General features: G+C 45.7%; 1 protein-coding gene across 1 annotated transcript in view; it reads left to right on the top strand.

The window, feature by feature from the left end:
- plekhg2 (pleckstrin homology and RhoGEF domain containing G2) overlaps positions 1–19,097 on the top strand; it is a 105,178-nt gene that overhangs the window by 52,683 nt on the left and 33,398 nt on the right. The gene's annotated exons all lie outside the window — the stretch shown is intronic.

Here is a 19,097-nt window from a genome sequence, read left to right as displayed (position 1 = left end):
TTTGTCCACATCCCAGTAGACTAGTGGAAAGTGGGACGTCGAGCCCCCAGGAGCAGCTCTTGGCTGGTTGGTCATTTTGACGTAGTGGTCAGACTGTGTAGTGCAGGTTCATGTTCTGTCACAAACAATACACACACTTTACTAAAGAATGGCTGTAAAACACAAAACAACTTTGTGAATCCAAAATGTGATCCATTTGGTCCAAAACAACTTAAAATGCCTCAGACAGCTACTGTATATAACTAAATTATTTCCTGGCATTCATGTGTGTGGGAAGTCAGCAGAAACACGCGGACGTGTTAAAACTGTTTACTACTTTATTCATTGGAAAGAATAGGGAAATGTTTTGAAACGCGTGAAACCAGTTTTTCTTTGCATATCCATAGCAGATTCGCTGTAGCTCCACCCAGCTGTAGACAGCCATCAGAAAGGAGAGGTCAGTGAAACTGTGGACTAGACAAAGACTGACTCCAGGTGGTGGATGTCATCCCCTAACTGTTAATAAGCAATTCTGCAGTCAACACATCCAGCCACCATAATATCTGGTTGTCAGTCTACCCAGTGGGTCCAGGTGGGCGGGGCATGCCTTATTGTGACATTACAACGTTCCAGAAATCCTGACAGCTGGTTTTAAGGCTCAGTTTCTGAATACAGGCTGTGTGCATTTCTCTGTGGACTGAGCGCTTTGATACTTTCACAGTCTGTCACAGTTTCTGTCACAGCCTGCTCTGCTTCTTAGTGTCTTTCCACTCTCCCTGCCTCTGTCTCACTCTCCACTCTGCCACAACTCCTCATCAGCCTCACTGTCCTCACCTGTTGCCCCCAGCTGCACTCCATTTCCAATCAAGCCAGTATATATATGCACCCCCGGTTCACTTTGCCAGATTGTTCTTACTATCATGCAAGACTTTCCAGTGTTTTTCTATGGACTGACTTCCCGGTATTGACTGTTTGTCCTTAACTATCCTGCCTTGTCTCTGCCCCGGTAAACACCTCAGCTTTCTGTCCCCTGTGCGCTTTCTGGTCCCCTTCTGCCTGTCCCTGTGGCTGTTTGGCGTTCTCCAGCTCCGACATCACAACATGAGTGCTTCCCTGCTGGTTTCCTGATCCTTCACCTGGCTTTGATTACCCGCCTGCCTGCTCCTTACTGGTTCGTCTGCCCCGCTGACTGCTCACCCGGTTCTGATTCTCCTGCCACCCTAACGACGTCTCCAGCCTATTCCCTAACGGTACCGTTGCTTCCGCACGAACTTTCCTCTGTGTGTGTGAGCTGAATGACCTCATTTCACTCACCTTACTCACGGTCCTACAGCCCCAGCCTCCGGGCCCACCAAAGACCACAAGAGACTACTCACATGTTTATAAGTCTGAACCATACTGCTGCTCACCTACTCATCCTCATTCTTGCTAATAAAAGTCATTACCAATCGCACCTGCGGTGTGTTGTGCTGCAACTAGGTCCTACCAACATCCGTAACAGTACAGTCTGGCCAGTCATCGACCCAGCACAGCTCCTCACCACAGAGGATTTGAGAGTATTGAGATCGCCCTCCAGCATTATGAATCCATGATGGCCGCCTCACAAGACGAGGCAAAACATTCAGCAGAGGTCCATGAGCAGGAGCTAACAGCTTTTGCCGCCCAGATGCAGCAGCTAATGGCCGCCTTGAACCGGGCTCCAGTTCTGGATCCTTCCCCAGCTCCACCGACTCCTGCACCCTCACCACCCAGAGACGTTCCTGAGCCCCGGGTCGGAACCCCAGAATGGTATGCGGAGGACCCTAAGACCTGTGGTCCCTTCCTGACAAACTGTTCCCTGTTGTTCTCTCTGCAACCCCACACGTTTGCTTCCAAGGAGGCTAAGGAACCGTCACCTTACCGTGGTGGAGGAGTTTGAGAGCCCTAATGACCCTAGGAGCTATGTTGTCGGGGGCATTTTGCCCCTGGTAGGGTCTCCCAAGGCAGATTGGTCCTAGGTGAAGGGACAGACAAAGAACGGTTCAGAAGATCCCAATGATGAATACTATCCAGAACCCGAGTACCCGGCCCGGAGGGACACCGGGGCCCCGCCCTGGAGCCAGGCCTGGGGTTGGGGCCCGTGGACGAGCGCCTGGTGGCCGGGCCTTAGCCCATGGGGCCCGGCCGGGCCCAGCCCGAACCAGCTACATGGGTTCGTCTCCCAGTGGGCTCACCACCTGCAGGAAGAATCGGAGGGATCCAGTGCATTGTGGATTGGGCAGCAGACCAAGGCGGGGGCCTTGGCGGTCCGATCCTCGGTTACGGACACTGGTTTTTGGAACATGGAACGTCACCTCTCTGGCGGGGAAGGAGCGGGAGCTTGTGGAAGAGGTCGAGCGATACCGGCTAGATATAGTCGGCCTCACCTCGACCCCCCCAGCGTCGGCTCCGGAACCCAAGTCCTTGAGAGGGGCTGGTCTCTCCTCTTTGCTGGAGTTGCTCCAGGTGAGAGGCGGAGGGCCGAGGTGGGCTTCTTGGTGTCCCCCAGGCTCTCTACCTGTACGTTGGAGTTTACCCCGGTGGACGAAAGGGTTGCGTCCCTGCGCCTTCGGGTCGGGGATCGGGTTCTGACTGTTGTCGTCGCTTATGCGCCGAACAGCAGTTCAGACTACCCGCCCTTTTTGGAGTCCTTGGGACGGGTGCTGGAAAGTGCCCCGAAAGGGGACTCCATTGTCCTACTGGGAGACTTCAACGCTCACGTGGGCAATGACAGCGTGACCTGGAAGGGTGTGGTGGGGAGGAACGGCCTGCCCGATCTGAACCCGAGCGGCGTTCAGTTATTGGACTTCTGTGCTAGTCACAGCTTGGCCATAACTAACACCATGTTCAAACATAAGGATGTCCACAGGTGCACTTGGCACCAGGACACCCTAGGTCGCAGGTCTATGATCGACTTTGTAGTCGTATCATCAGACCTGCGGCCGCATGTTTTGGACACTCGGGTAAAGAGAGGAGCAGAGTTGTCAACCGACCACCACCTGGTGATGAGTTGGATCAGATGGCGGGGGAAGACGCCGCGCAGACCTGGCAGGCCCAAACGGGTTGTGAGGGTCTGCTGGGAAAACCTGGCGGAAGAACCCGTCAAGATGATTTTCAACGCACACCTCCGGCAGAGTTTCGACCGCGTCCCGAGGGCAGTGGGGGACATTGAGTCCGAATGGGCCTTGTTCCGCTCTGCTATTGTTGAGGCGGCTGTTGCAAGCTGCGGCCGCAAGGTAGCTGGGGCCAGTCGTGGCGGTAACCCCCGTACCCGCTGGTGGACACCGGCGGTGGGGGAAGCCGTCAGGCTGAAGAAGGAGGCCTACAGGGCGTGGTTGGCCTGTGGGTCTCAGGAATCAGCTGACTGGTACCGGCGGGCCAAGCGGAGTGCAGCTGCGGCAGTTGCTGAGGCAAAAACTCGGACGTGGGAGGAGTTCGGTGAGACAATGGAGGAAGACTATCGATCGGCTCCAAAAAGGTTCTGGCAAACCGTCCGGCGCCTCAGGGGGGGAAGGCGGCAACTCGCTCACACTGTTTACAGTGGGGGCGGGGAGCTGCTGACGTCAACTGAGGATATAGTGGGACGGTGGAAGGAATACTTTGAGGAGCTCCTCAATCCCACCAACACGTATTCCGTAGAGGAAACAGAGCCAAGAGACCTGGGGATGGATGATCTAATCTCCGGGGCAGAAGTCGCCGACGTAGTGAAACAACTGCGCGGTGGCAGAGCCCCGGGGGTTGATGAGATCCGCCCTGGGTATCTCAAGGCTCTGGATGTTGTAGGGCTGTCTTGGTTGACACGCCTCTGCAACATTGCGTGGACATCGGGGGCAGTGCCTTTGGAGTGGCAAACCGGGGTGGTGGTCCCCATCTTTAAGAAGGGTGACCAGAGGGTGTGTTCCAACTACCGTGGAATTACACTCCTCAGCCTCCCTGGTAAGGTCTATGCCAGGGTACTGGAAAAGAGGGTCCGATCGATAGTTGAACCTCAGATCGAGGAGGAGCAATGTGGTTTTCGTCCTGGGCGTGGAACTGTGGACCAGCTCTTTACCCTCGCTAGGGTGCTGGAGGGAGCATGGGAGTTTGCCAATCCAGTCCACATGTGTTTTGTGGATTTGGAGAAGGCTTACGACCGTGTTCCCAGGGGCTCCCTGTGGGGGGCACTCCGGGAGTATGGGGTGGATGGCCCCTTGTTAGTGGCCATTAAATCCCTGTACCAAAGGAGTGTGAGTCTGGTTCGCGTAGCCGGCAGTAAGTCGGACCTGTTCCCGGTGAGGGTTGGACTCCGCCAGGGCTGCCCTTTGTCACCGGTTCTGTTCATAACTTTTATGGACAGAATTTCTAGGCGCAGCCGGGTGGTGGACGGGTTTGGTTTCGGTGGCGGGAGGATCTCGTCTCTGCTTTTTGCGGATGATGTGGTCCTCCTAGCTTCATCGAACGCCGACCTTCAGCTCTCGCTTGGGCGGTTCGCGGCCGAGTGTGAAACGGCTGGGATGAAAATCAGCACCTCCAAGTCTGAGGCCATGGTTCTCAGCCGGAAACGGGTGGATTGCCCGCTTCGGGTCGGGGGGGAGGCTTTGCCTCAGGTGGAGGAGTTTAAGTATCTCGGGATCTTGTTCACGAGTGAGGGTAGGGTGGAGCGGGAGATCGACAGGCGGATTGGGGCGGCGTCAGCAGTGATGCGGGCGCTGAATCGGTCCGTTGTGGGGAAGAGGGAGCTAAGCCGGAAGGCGAAGCTCTCAATTTTCCGGTCGATCTACGTTCCGATCCTCACCTATGGTCATGAGCTTTGGGTAATGACCGAAAGAACGAGATCGCGAGTACAAGCGGCCGAAATGAGTTTCCTCCGCAGGGTGGCCGGGCTCAGCCTTAGAGATAGGGTGAGGAGCTCGGTCATCCGGGAGGGACTCGGAGTAGAGCCGCTGCTCCTCCATGTCGAGAGGAGCCAGTTGAGGTGGTTTGGGCATGTCCCGAACCACCTCAACTGGATGCCTCCTGGATGCCTCCTGGACGCCTCTCTGGGGAGGTGTTTCGGGCATGTCCCACCGGGAGGAGACCTCGAGGTTGACCAAGGACACGCTAGAGGGATTATATCTCTCGGCTGGCCTTGGAACGCCTCGGGATTCTCCTGGAGGAACTGGTGGAAGTGGCTGGGGAGAGGGCTGTCTGGACCTCTCTGCTGAGGCTGCTGCCCCCGCGACCCGGATCCGGATAAGTGGGAGACGACGAGACGAGACGAGGCTAAGGTAGCTTTCACTATCAATCACCTGACAGAGAGGGCTCATCTCTGGGGAACCGCCGAGTGGGAGAGACAGACTACAGCCTGCACCTCCTTCCAGCTCTTCTCCGAGGAGCTCTGCAAGGTTTTTGGCATGGGGGCTTTTGGTTCTGACACAGCACAGGGTCTGATGATCATGCGTCAGACTTCTCCATTGACTTTCACACCAAGGCTCACCAGAATGACTGGAATCAGCTCTATGCAACACTTTTCTTCATGGCCTAGCAGATTATATCAAAGATGAACTGGTGCTGCACGACCTGACGTCTACATTGGATGAGTTGATCGCGTTCGCTACTAGATTGGAACTCCGTATCCAGGCATGGAAACGAGAGAAGCGCAGAGTGGTCCGACTCATCACCCTTCTGCTACTCCTCAGGTGTCTTTCTCCTCCATCAGCTCCAGTGCTTCGGCAGGGCCGCTTTCAGGAGGTCCTGAACCCATGCAACTGGGCTGCACCAGTCTTACTACAGAGGAGCAGAAGCGTTGTTGGCAGGGTAACCTCTGCATGTACTGTGGCCAAGCCGGCCATTTTGTCTCCCGTTGCCCAGTAAAATCCAGGGCTCACACCAGTAGAGATGGAATTTCTGTTAAGCCGGGCTTCCATGCAACATTCCCTCAACCATCGACCCCTATTCCAGGTCAAGTTTCTCCTCTCTGACGGGCCCCAGACCTTCGCCACCTTCATCGACTCCGGAGCTGACGCCACTGTAATCGATGAAGGGCTGGTTTGCCAGTTGGGGCTTGGCGGGGTTCCTCTGCCTCACCCAGTTCCTGCCAGTGCCCTTGACAGACACCTCCTGGGAACCCACCTCCTCATATCCAGCAACCACCATGAGACAGTCCAGTTCCATATCCTCAACTCTCCACACATTCCCGATTCTGGGGTACCCGTGGCTTTGTCGGCACAATCCCCACATAGACTGGACTACTGGGGCCATATGGGAGTGGAGCTCATCTTGTCATCTGTTTTGCCTGAAACAAGCGGCCTCACCTCCGTTCTTGTCACCACCCAGCACCGTTCCAGACGTGACTCGGGTTCCTTCTGAGTACCACTACTCCCAAGAGGTCTTCAGCAAGGCCAAGGCCAAGTCTCTGCCTCCTCACCAGCTGTATGACTGTGCCATTGACCTCCAGCCCGGCATTTACTCTCCCAAGGGACGTCTGTACTTCCTGTCTGCCCCTGAGAGAAAGGCCATGGAGACCTACATTAATGAATCCCTGGCAGCCGGCATCATCCATCCCTCTTCTTCTCCTGCAGGGGCGGGATTCTTCTTTGTGGAAAAGAAGGACAAAACCTTGACCAAGACCTTGCCTAGACTATCGGGGGCTTAATGACACCACGGTCAAAAACAGCTACCCCCTTCCATTCATCTCTTCCGCCTTTGAGCTTCTCCAGGGGGCCACCATATTCACCAAGCTCGATCTCTGCAACGCTTATCATCTGGTCTGGGTCAGGGAGGGCGATGAGTGAAAGACGGCCTTCAACACACTCACTGGCCATTACGAGTATCTTGTCATGCCCTTTGGTTTAACCAATGCCCCGGACGTGTTCCAAGCCTTCGTGAATGATGTGCTAAGGGACATGTTGAACTGCTGCGTCTTTGTCTACCTAGATGACATCCTCATCTTCTCCAAGTCCTGCGAAGAGCACATCCACCATGTCCAGATGGTCCTGCAACAGCTCCTCGAGAACTCACTCTTCGTAAAGGCGGAGAAGTGTGAGTTCCACGCCTCCACCGTCTCTTTCCTGGGGTACATCGTGGCTAAAGGCAGCATGCAGATGGATCTGACAAAGGTATCGGCAGTCACCTCCTGGTCAGTCCCTGACTCCTGCAAGCAACTGCAACGCTTCCTGGGATTTGGCAATTTCTACCGCAGCTTCATCCGTAACTTCAGCAGCATCGCCACCCCCCTCACGGCCCTTACCTCCTCCAAGGTGCCCTTCAGCTGGACCCCAATGCAACTTTCAGCTACACCCTGTGTTAAATGATCTGCCAAACATAATCATTTCTGTAAAGTCACCCACTATTGAGGCTTAACCTGTAACTTCCTCTGTTATAAATCATAGTTTGGTTGGTTGATGGCTTGAGTTGATTGAAGGCTGCAGCTCATGAAACACACTGACAATTACAGCACTTCCACAGAGCTGAGAGCAATAAGTCAAACACACGTCTGAGGAACTTGTTAAACTTTTGCACTCAGGTATGTTTTCATAGCACAATGCCCACCATGAGTTACTACACAGTATAGGCAGCAAAAACAAGACAGTAGATACTGTGTGATTTAGTGATGTGGCAGTCTTGCAATACCAGAAAATTGCTGTTCCTCCAATGGCCTTTAGATGCTGCTGTAGAAAACTTTGACTAAATTGAAATGAATGGAACTTTTCTTTCTATAACTACATTATAAATTGCCAACTGTTATTTTCAGAACAAAGTCCAACGTAGCTCATGTCATATAGTGTTATATAATATTCATTTGACACATGCGAAACACACCTGGCACCAACACCTGGGACACCGTTAACAGAAGAATCAGTGAACATGAAGACTCACTGGAGGCGAAAAATGGAATACGATGTATGACATTCCCACCCCAAATGACTTAATCAGTGCTTAATCATTTCAATAATCCATTAACTTTTTATCAGCCTTTGCATAACCTGTGTGACGTCAGCAAAAATGACATGAATTAACATGGATGTATCAATAGATACATCTGCCAGAGTTATTATTTTCCTTTAAATGTAAAGCCAGATTATACAACTTTAAGCTTAAAAAAATGAAAGGCTTACAGTGTATTTGCATATTGAAGAAAGTGATTGTATTGTTGTATCTGAGTGAGACAAATGCAATTCTTAAAGGCTTTAAATGAGCTTAAATATTTCAGTGTTCCTGATTTATTTCTGACTCTTTTCATAGTGGAAACTAAAAATCCATTATACAACGATAGATGAGTAATGTTTAAGAGAAATTAAAGAGATAAGGATAACCCAGGCTTGCCACTCTGCAGTGAATATGATTCAGTGTTTATGTTGGATTAGAGTCCAGACAGCAGTGACAGTCCTGCTGATAAACAGCTGTCAGACACACTGGCAGCCTTAAGTTTTCTTCAATGTCTCAAATAAGGTTTTTTCCATAAAAGTCACATATGTGCAAAGTAATCAAAGTTAGTTCAGCCCAGGTTGTCAACTACATGCAGTGAATTATATTGTCACTGATGAATGAAAACATAATTCACTAATACTGGACAGCTCCAGTAGCTGAATGGTCACAGCACATGCCACATAATATGCCCAGCTTGATTCAGTCAGAGGACCTTTGTTACTCCTTTACTCCTTCTTCCTGGCTGCTGCTCCAATAGCACAGAGATATCTCAATGCAGTGTTCCTGCTCCATACAACATATTGGCTGGCTGAGTGGTCTACTATCCCACAGCATAAGCCAGTGGAAGGTTGTCAGATGATGGTTTTCAATAATGAGGAGCCATCTTAAAGAGGAATGTCTGTAACCTGGCAGCCAGTTGCCTCATCCCACATGTTCATGTGGGAATTAACACATATCCATTCTTTATATAACAGTTTACGATATAACATTGAATGGGATAGAAGATTTGAAACTCCATTTAGTGACAAATAAGTATACCCTTAATTTGAATAGGTGAGTTATTATAAAATAAATGCTCCAGGCGCATCAACATACTTCAATAATAATTATACAAAGATGTAGTGACTGTTTGTCTTGTCACCTCTGCTGTAAAATGAGGAAACCTGCCCCGTTGTTCATCATGTAGATCTTTAAAGAAGAAGCCGGTCTCTGCTCTGTTGGTATCTGTATATGTTCCTCCAGGACACACATAAGGATTCACCTGTGCACATGTATGTGCACAAGCATATGCACCATACACCTTAACCTTAACAATGGCTGCTTTCCATGTATGTGAGCTAGTTCAAGGACCCTGTTCTGTAAATGTCGGCTCACTGTCATGATGTAATGGGACACTGCCATTGTTATTTAAGTCCTGAGCGCACTGAAGGTGCAAGGAACCTATTGTTATTGCTGAGATTATTATTAAGTCCTGAGCACACTGAAGGTGCAGGGAACCTATTGTTTTTGCTGAGATATTATTATTTTTCTGCTAGAATAATGGATTTTAAGGGTCTTAACAAGCTTGAAAACTCACCAAAATTTGCACAAGCCTCAAGGCCGCCAAAAAATCCAAAATTCAATAGGGATTGGGCTCGGGCGTGACCAGAGCGCCCCAAAAATATGGGCCATGTTGGCATCGAGGTCCTGTCCTGTGTCAATTTTCATTTTACAAAAACATTTTTGAGCCCTTAAGGATATGCAAAAACTTTGCACATGTTTGTACTCATGAGTAGTTTTTCTGATATCGCAACTGGGCATGGTCGTGGCACTTCAGCTCAATAGCGCCCCCTAATGACTTGCAAACCACTGTTGACCTCTCGTTAAGTGAATACAGAGGATGTGAGGTGCAGGGTTCGAGGCTTTGGAGGTTTTTCAATGGGAAAATTAACATCTGAAATCTGTCTGTTCATGAAATATTATATGAAATATTTGTGTCTCCTCTGGAAGTGACTGTCTGCTTCTCGGTTGCATCTGAACACAACTAACGTGTGTTAGCATTTTCTCCAGTCAGTAAAACACCAGACACACAAGCAGCTCAGCCTCTGAAGAAAGAGTTTCAATTTGAATTTATCTCTCAGTGCCAACACTTCAAACCCTCAGAGGATGAAGCTGATAAAGCAGCTTTTATTATTTTCTTTATATGTTTTTTCTTTCCTGTCTTTATCACAGTTTTTTTATATAACTCCTCCTCCTCCTCTGTCTATCATCAGTTTAGTAAAGCAGCATATCTCAGATGCCACACAGTCAGCTGCTGTTTATCACTCTGTTAAAGATTTGACTCGCTCTGTGTGAGGATGAAAAACAGACCTCGGCCCCAGCTGTTTGGTTTGGCCCGCAGAGGAGGGCCCGGCTCGGGTGTTCAGAGTTCAGGTGTCACAGGGTCATGTGGGGTCAGGGGTAAGTTTGTTTATTTAGCAGCTAAAACCCCTGAGAAAAGAAGTGACAGGATAAAAATGTGTCATACAGCTAAGGTAAAAAAAAAGAAACTGCATGAACATAGAAACATAAATTCAAAATTTGACTGAACCGTCACAAGTTTAGTGAAGATAAAGAAAAGTGAGGAAAAGCAGCTGTATTGAGTTTTACAGTTGGATGTCATCAGGCAGGAGGCAGAAATCAACCCAGAATAACTGAGGGTTTATGAAGAGATCAACCTGAAAATAGTTTTTGAGTGTAAAACTGAACAAATCCTTAAAGTGATGGGATGGGAAATGTGGACTATGTCCTGGAAACCTGCTGCAGAATCAGCTGCTGTGGATGGTTTCATCCTGAACCTGCTGGAATAAGACACAGTCACACTGTTTAAGGCTCTTTAAAGGTCCATATACTATAAAGGTATTGTATTGTTTCATTATAAAGCAGGTCTAGGTTCTATATTAATACTGTGAAAGTATAAAAGCGCTCAGTCCACAGAGAAATGCAAACAGCCTGTATTCAGAAACTGAGCTTTAAAACCAGCCGTCAGGACTTCTGGAACTTTTGATGTCACAACACAGCAGTCATCGCCCTCAGAGCCTCCTCTCTTCTGAATGGCTCACTGACCTGTTGTGACTAGAGCTCCAGAGAGAAGCCTGAGAGAAGAGATGTAAAACTACATTGAGATGGTTTTTGGTTCTTAAAACCACAAATATATCTTCTTATGGATCAACATGTCAAATAAAACACTGGAGAAGAGGGAAATATGGAGCTTTACTTAAGCCAACTCGAGGTCATGATGTTCAGATTAACAAAAAAAATCATAATCTGTTGTTGCTTATTTCAATAATATGGCGCTCGTAGAACTGTTGTATAAAAGCAGTATCACACTTGGGGTCCTGATGATGTCCAGATTATTATTTTTTTGTTAATTTCATAATTTATTTGGCTACGCCAACACAAATAGTGGTACTGGACCATTGCTAAGCATGTTTCCTCAGGTGTGTGCTGAAGTATCCAGGCTTTTTCTCTTCATCCTCTGATGACCAGACATCATTTAATTAAAATGTTATTTCTGGAAATATTTTCAAAGTTTGTTACTATCTAAGATAGATAGCGACTATTAATGTAACGCTGATTAATGGTTAATAGAACACCTGTGAGGCAGAGTGATACATGTAGTTAAAAGTCCCAGTGCTGTTGTACTCTATATCAGCATTCATGGAATGACTCTTGTCCAATCAAATTACTTGATCGGAATTGACTGTTATATAATGAATATTACTAAGGCTCTGTGTTTGAGTTTGGAGTTTCAGTATGTTGGTGACAGCTGACAGAGGAGCTTTAAATGGATGAAACAGGTGTAGAAACTGATCAATAATACTGCATCCAGTTTGTCAGGATGAAGCTCTGCCTGTGTTTACACTACAATCATACAATCATATAGCTGCTCTTTCATGTGGCAAAAAAGTATACAATGCAAAATTCACAGGTTTCAAACAGCTTCTTTACTTTCTTTTCTAAAAAGTAAAAATGTCTGTATCTAAACTTGAGGTGGAAAAGTGTTTGAAAATGGGAAACCTGAGTTAATTGTTTGATTGACATGAGCAGTAGCCAATCAGAACCAACAATATGACAATATGAATTCAGATTAACAAACGAGCCTAGGTGGGTCAGAGAGAGAGAGAATATATCAGATGGAAAATTTAAAAACATTTATCATCACCATTTCATCATTATCATCATGTCATGTGATTGAGTTGGAGTTTACCCATTGTTTGTTGCTCTTTCAAAATGATTTGGCACAAACAGTTTCTACCGGGGGGTTAGAGCGTTTGTTGCACTTAGAGCATTTGTTGCTAGATTCAGAGACTTTTTTCAAAAAAGGACCCGGTGACAAATCTAGAGACTTTTTGGACAAACCTTGGCTACTTTCCATGGAACAGAGTCGCCAGTCCTGCCCTCTCTCTGTAGTCCATGGCACTATTTCAAACACAAACAGAAAAACATTTAAATGAGAACAGATTTATTGCGAATTTAGCCTTAGTAAAGATCTGTATTGAATAAAGAAAAAAATATCTGGGGAAAAAAAGATTTAAAATTAAATTTAATAGATTAAATTTTTAATAAAATGATTGTCCCACTGGGCAGCTGCTGGTTCCAGTTCATTTCTATGAACATCAACTTGTGTTGACTTGAGACACACAAAGTGACAATTTTATGAGCCTTACAGTTAGTCAAACAAATCTGAAACTGTTAAAATTGTTTGTTTAGTTGAATGTATTTTATTATTGGGTTTTATGTATTTTAGGGAAACAAGCTGAGTCTCTAAAGCCTGTGTGTACCCATGTACATTAAATAAGCTTTCTTTAGTACTTTTTTGAGTTAACTTCACTAATCACATGATACAGACTGTGGAGTGGGGGACTCAGGTCTGGTTTGATTTGGTGAAAACATGACTGCTAGATGTAGACTGACTGTTACAGAAAACTGGTCCCTGCTCAAACAGAGATCCTCATGCATTGTCTCTCTGCAGCAGGTTTTAAAGCTCTGCAGATCTATTTTCATAGAAACAGACTGAAGCCGGTGAGGATTGTTCATAAAACATAAAAAAAAACTCTTTGGCAGCTCTTGGAACAGCTCTTTTCAAATTTGTATTGTCTTATTTCTTTCTGTAGTTGTTCCCCTTTCTTATTGTTCTCAACATGTTTGATTTTATTCCCACAATAAACATCTATCCATTCTGTCTCTAATTATCAGCTGGATTTGTCTCTGACCCTGAGCCCATCCTCACCTCTTTATTTACTACACTTTGTCTTTGTCATATTAAACTGTTATTTATTATAGCATGGGTTCTCTCTCTCTCTCTCTCTCTCGCTTTCTCTCTCTCTCTCTTCTTACTTTATGTCTGCCTGGTTTCTACCGGCCCATCCTCCTCCCCCTCTCTCCTCTGATTTCACTCCATTAAAAAAAAAAAAAAGAAAAACACCCAGAATTCCCTCTTCCTCTCCCACAATCCCCCACTAATGATGTCCGCCGGCCACAAAATGAGGCCTGACGCCAGAGGAGAATGAGAGTTAGCAAGTGGGGGACAAGAGGAAGAAAAGGAGGAGTTTGTGTTTGTGTATGTGTGTCCTTGTGTACAAAATAAATATGTATATGTGTGTTTTTGTGATAATGAGAGACTTGATTTCAGATTGTTAAATAAGAATGCTGTGAGAGTTCTGTGGTGCAACCTCATATCGTGTGTGTGTGTGTGTGTGTGTGTGTGTGTGTGTGTGTGTGTGTGTGTGTGTGTGTGTGTGTGTGTGTGTGTGTGTGTGTGTGTGTGTGTGTGTGTGTGTGCGCGTATGTGTGTGCGTGTGTGTGTGTGTGTGTGTGTGAATCTCTTTTCATCTCCTGACTGTCCTCCTATGGTCCAACTGGGACTTATATGTAGGAAACTTTTGAATGTTGGTACTTTGAAACTTATTAAACATACAACTACAACTCCCAAGAGGTTTGTTTTCTATTAATATGATCCCAAATGTTTCTAGCACTTTTCAAACCTAGAGACCTAGAGAAATGTGTTATTTTAATCCAGGGAATGTTTAATTTGGCTGCCCATAAATGGCATCATATATCCCATGTGCAGGCAGTGTTGTGGTTGTCTACTAGAAATTTACCTTTTGCCCAATTTTTGATAATTTTTAACCACAGTGCTTTTGAAACTCAGAGTGAGCTGCTCCACAGTCACCATCTTTGCAGTCCCTATCTCCACCCCTAACTCTGAGCTAATCCAAAAATGGTTAAAGAATTAAAACTGGTTCATGTTTGGTCATGTTGTTTGGATCTGCTTGGTTTCCTGACTGGTCCAGTCTGGTTCAGCACTGTTTGGTCTCGTTGTTTGGTTCTTTGAAACCCTGTTTGGCCCTGTTGGGTTAAGCTGTTTGCTGTTTCCCTGTGTGGTCGAGCTCTTTGGATCTGTTTAGTCCCATTTGATCCTCTTCAGGCCTGTTTGGTCCAGTTTATTGACTGGTTCTGTTTGACCCTGTTTAACCTCATTCAGTTCAGTTGGTTGGCTCTGTTCAGTCATTCTCCTCTCCTCTCCTCTCCTCCTGACCTTCACACATGAAGACATCAATTTATTTTTAAAGTGTCTCTCCTTCCTCTCCTCTGTTTTACAGTCATCTGATGTAATGTAAAATATATATAGGTGTAAAATCCTTCCAGTGAAATCTCAGAGGCTCCAGCAACTCCACAGTTTCCTGACATATTGTTCAGTGAACTGCAGTTTTCAGATAGTCATCAGACGTTTGGCCTGTTTTTTCTGCACAGCAACAAGAATCTGTGCCAGGAAGTAAAAACAAAATGTGAACTTCTCAGAGATCATTCCAGAAGGTTTCAGTCTCATGCAACAGTGCATTTTACTGCTTCAATTTTCATAAAGGTTTGAGTCTTATCTTTAAACTGCAGTGTGGGGAAATGACCAGTTTCAGCTGCACAGAGGTCGTCAAATGTCCTCAACTCCCACACGAGCAGACAAATATTCAATCTACATGTCAGCCAAAGGAAACCATTACAGCTTCATTATTCTTCACTTATCATGGTCTATTTTTATGTTATGATATGAATAAAAACTGGTCTCCTTGTATGTAAGCATCATAAAAAAATAATTGATGGTATTTATGTTAATTCTCATATTCACAGTAATAATTACTGCAATAGTTCTGTTGTTGAAAAATCTATTTTAAGCTTCTGTAGATGAAACAATGCACAGGATTTTCACATTACAGTTTTTCTGAATTGCTGAACCACATCCTCAGTGTTCTGAGCTCATTAATTGAATCAATCACTTGTTTGGTTAAACCATAAACAACTTTCACCACTTAAAGTTGCAGATCTCATTTCCCCTTTTTGCAAAACTCTAAACACATTTTCACTCACAAAAACACACTGTGCACTGTGATGCATTCGTGATGCATAATGATAAACACAGTTATCAGCAGTTAAACACAATTTCAGCACAGGTGTCATAGCTTACACACAACAACTCAAAACTGTTTGTACTTGTTGCTAATGATGTGAGGAGGAGGAAGACCAAGACCAAGACCCAGACCAAGAGCAGTCATTTCAGATTAAATTTGAGCAGCTGTAATATACCATGTTCTTGTTTATGGAATGATAGTGAGGGAAGCAGGACAAAGAGTCCAACCCTCTGTAGTACCATAACCATTGTGAGGAGGCCTGGCCAGAGGGGGGAGACAGGTGACAGGAGTCAGACTCATGAGACATCCCCAAAATATTAAAAAGTGATATATTATTTATAAAATACAATACAGATACATGTAACACATGTAATTAAAAATGAAAAGAAAAACAAACGACTAACTTAAGGTAACGTCTCGAGCACATAGCTGCTCTGACAGCTTCACTTCCTCAGGGGGTCTCAGTTTTTCTCGCCCACTGTGCCACACTCACACTGTTGATGTGACAATCACAGCCTGCCTCTGCACAGCGTCACAGGTTTGCAATTGGTGTGAAAGCAGCTTGAACAATAAGTTTCCTGTTTGACAGTAAATTGCTCGTTGATTATAAATCGGTTGCCAACAGCTCTGAAACAGAGTACAGAGTGTGAAATTACAACATTACGTACTATATGTCTGCACATGAATCACACACACACACTGTGTATGTAAGCAAAAGAATGGACTGAGGACTGAGCCAAGCTTATGTTTCCACATTTTGCCCACTGACCTGGTTTCAGAAACAAGACCATGTGGTGTGAAAATGCTCAGAGATGCAGCGGCTGAAGAAGTCACTCAGCACATCAACAAGTCTGGAAATGAAACTCAAATTAAAAGAGTGAAAACAAGAACAGTGAAAACAGAGATGTAGAAATGTAAAATGATGGAGTGAAGATCAAACTGTTTTATAAATATTCATTTTCTGTAGGAACCCTGAAAGAGCAGAGCTGGGCTGATGCTGCAGCTGTTTTCTCTCTGCAGCATTTATCACTGTGATCTCCTGTGTAGCTGCTGCTCACTGCAGACGTCCTCTCAGAGGCAACAACGCTCACCCAGCACATAAACCAGCGTCAAACAGTCAAACAGCTGCTTTGTATTTATGAAGCAGTGATGCAGAAATAGTAGACAGCTGCTGAACTGAAGAGTTGGTGGTTCAATTCCTTATGTAGAGCAAGGCAGCTTTGGAGCTTTAAGGCTCTGTGGATAAATACAGTCTCCAACTGGAAAGTGATCTTATGTTCCACTCCCATTATTCCCATTATTATGTTTCCGAATGGGATCATATGTTGAAATGACTTCAAGGAGAGACCCTGATGTCCCCATGTGACGATCTATCAGATTCAGACATTTCATTATCCCAAGTGGGAAACTTGATTTGCAGGTGAAACAATATCCACAACACAATAAAACACACAGCACCAGTAGTGGAGTGGTAATTGGGAGGCTCAGGAGAATACCAGGTGGGCCATTAGTGGGTACGACTGATTATTGTGTAGACTAATATTGTGTTATATAAAAGTAGGCCATCTTGCTGCCATCCAGCCAGCCTAAACTGAATGCCCACAGCCCCTTGTCTCTTGACCAAGTCTATATTTGCAGTAGGGGGGTAAATGAAGTGGTAAAACCCAGTGTGCCTTGAGTTGTAATTGGTCAGCTAATGACCCAATAACAGCTCCAAACTCTTCTCCTGGCTCATACAGAGTTATCAGAGATGTGTTGGTGTTATCCAGGCAATGTGTGTGTTCACTGTTCACATTGGTTTGGAACATGGACAGCAGCAAAAACAGGAAGGAGAAAAGTGGAGCAGAGAAGGCTGGAATGGAAGAGAAAAAATACTGGAGGAGGACACAGAGAATAGTTTCAGAAGGACAAATATATTCAGGATTCGGTAAAAACCCAGCAGGGTGTTGTAGCTAGGTGATGGCTCAGGTAATATTAAATTTGGCTAGTATAACTACTTACTAGTTTTTGGGCAGCCCTATGCTTGTATTAGCTGGCTGTGTGTTATTAGCAGCTGGCTAAAGCAAATCATTAAAATATAAAACATTTTAAACATTTGAATGTGTTGTTCCTGCTCTTCTTCTGCAGCAGAAGAGACTAGAAAAAGGGGGCAGGGAAAACACAGCTACAGGTGTGAACATGACACTGTATATTTTATGAGTGCAGAGGATAAGATACAGTTTCTAGGAGCAAGGTGTAATATTACAGAATTATATTGGAGAAAATTACAAGATAGATGTTATGATTGCAACATTAAACAAGATGTGCTATAATATGAGTATTATTTAATGACTTTAGGAGTCCAAATGCATTTTAGTCCTATTGCACCTGAACCAGGAAACTCTGAGGGAGGGGCTTCAAATTCAGATTGAAGGGGGTGGTTTGTGCTGGCCAATATGGATCTGGCCTTATGGAGAACCTGCTGATTAAAGATGGCTGTGGGTGGGTTAGTGGGACACCCTTCACCTTGGAAGCCACCTTTATATATTTTTTGAAAATGGCAGGAAGACTACAAAGAGGGTGAGAGGCTGGGAGGCTGGGATGAAGCTGTGACAGCAAATGGAAACTGTTACTTTTAGATGCAGTGGGACAAAGCAATAAGTCAACCAGTTCATGTGAAGGACACTAAGACTGTGATGCATATTTTCCACTGCAGGACCACTCAGAGCTGATCTGAATTCCAAACTGCTCTGATCTGGTTTCCAGGTTTTGACCGTGTCAGGCTTCAGGACAATCTGATCAGGATTTAATATCCTCGTTAACCAGGAAGTGAATAGATTACCATGATAAATACAAAAACCAGAACATTAAGGACAGACCCAGAGGTCAGAGGTCAGGGGTCAAAGGGTGGAGTTTGATCCGAGGCTGTGATCCTGGCCAGGGTTTAGGTGATGATGTAGTAGACTTGTTTTCAGAGAATACGCACGCACACACACACACACACGTTATTATTACACGTCTGCATTAATAACGTACCCAAATGACTTTTTAATTACACATGTCTGTATTTAAAAAGTCATTTGGACTTGTTTGTGTATGTAATGCTTTTTTGTGAATGTGTGTGTGTGTGTGTGTGTGTGTGTGTGTGTGTGTGTGTGTGTGTGTGTGTGTGTGTGAGCAGAGCTGTGACTGGTCTTGGCTGAAACACTGTGGATAGATGGATGGATATGAGAGACAGAAGCAGAAGACAAGAATTAAGATGGAGTGATAAAGAAATTACTTGTGGAAATTGGTTGTATCTGTGTGTGTGTGTGTGTGTGTGTGTGTAGCAGCAGAATTTGGGACTTGGCAGGAATCAGGGATGACGATGAGGATGAATTGTGGGAATGGAGGGAGAGTTTTGAGGATGGCTGGCTGCCAGCTGTAACAGTCCGCAGGTTGTGGAGTCAGCTCAACGTCACACTGACCTTGGTGTGGAAACACAGGCTGTTCTCACTGTGACTAAGCTGCACAGGAACAGCACTGGTATTTATTACACAGTGAAATGTTTTCCATGGCCTCCAGTGAAGCAGCCTGGCTGTGAATCACTGTTTTACTCAAAGGAATCTGAGCTGTTTGTGCTGTTTCCTGTCTGTGGTTGTTGATGTGCTTCAGACTGGTGAGTTGCAGCAGGATTTGGATCCTGCAGGTCCTGCAAGACCCAAAATGAAAATGTAATGAGGGATGCACAGATTTGACTTTTTCTGCCCGGATACTATTACCTGCTGATATCAATGTGACGAATATTGATGTCTTATCAGTTTTATCCTC

This window comes from Seriola dumerili, unplaced genomic scaffold, assembly GCF_002260705.1.
Source record: "Seriola dumerili isolate Sdu_G_001 unplaced genomic scaffold, Sdu_1.0 BDQW01001168.1, whole genome shotgun sequence".
Lineage (NCBI taxonomy): Eukaryota > Metazoa > Chordata > Actinopteri > Carangiformes > Carangidae > Seriola > Seriola dumerili.
The sequence above is the reverse complement of the archived record's forward strand: the minus strand, read 5'-3'. Positions and strand labels throughout refer to the sequence as shown.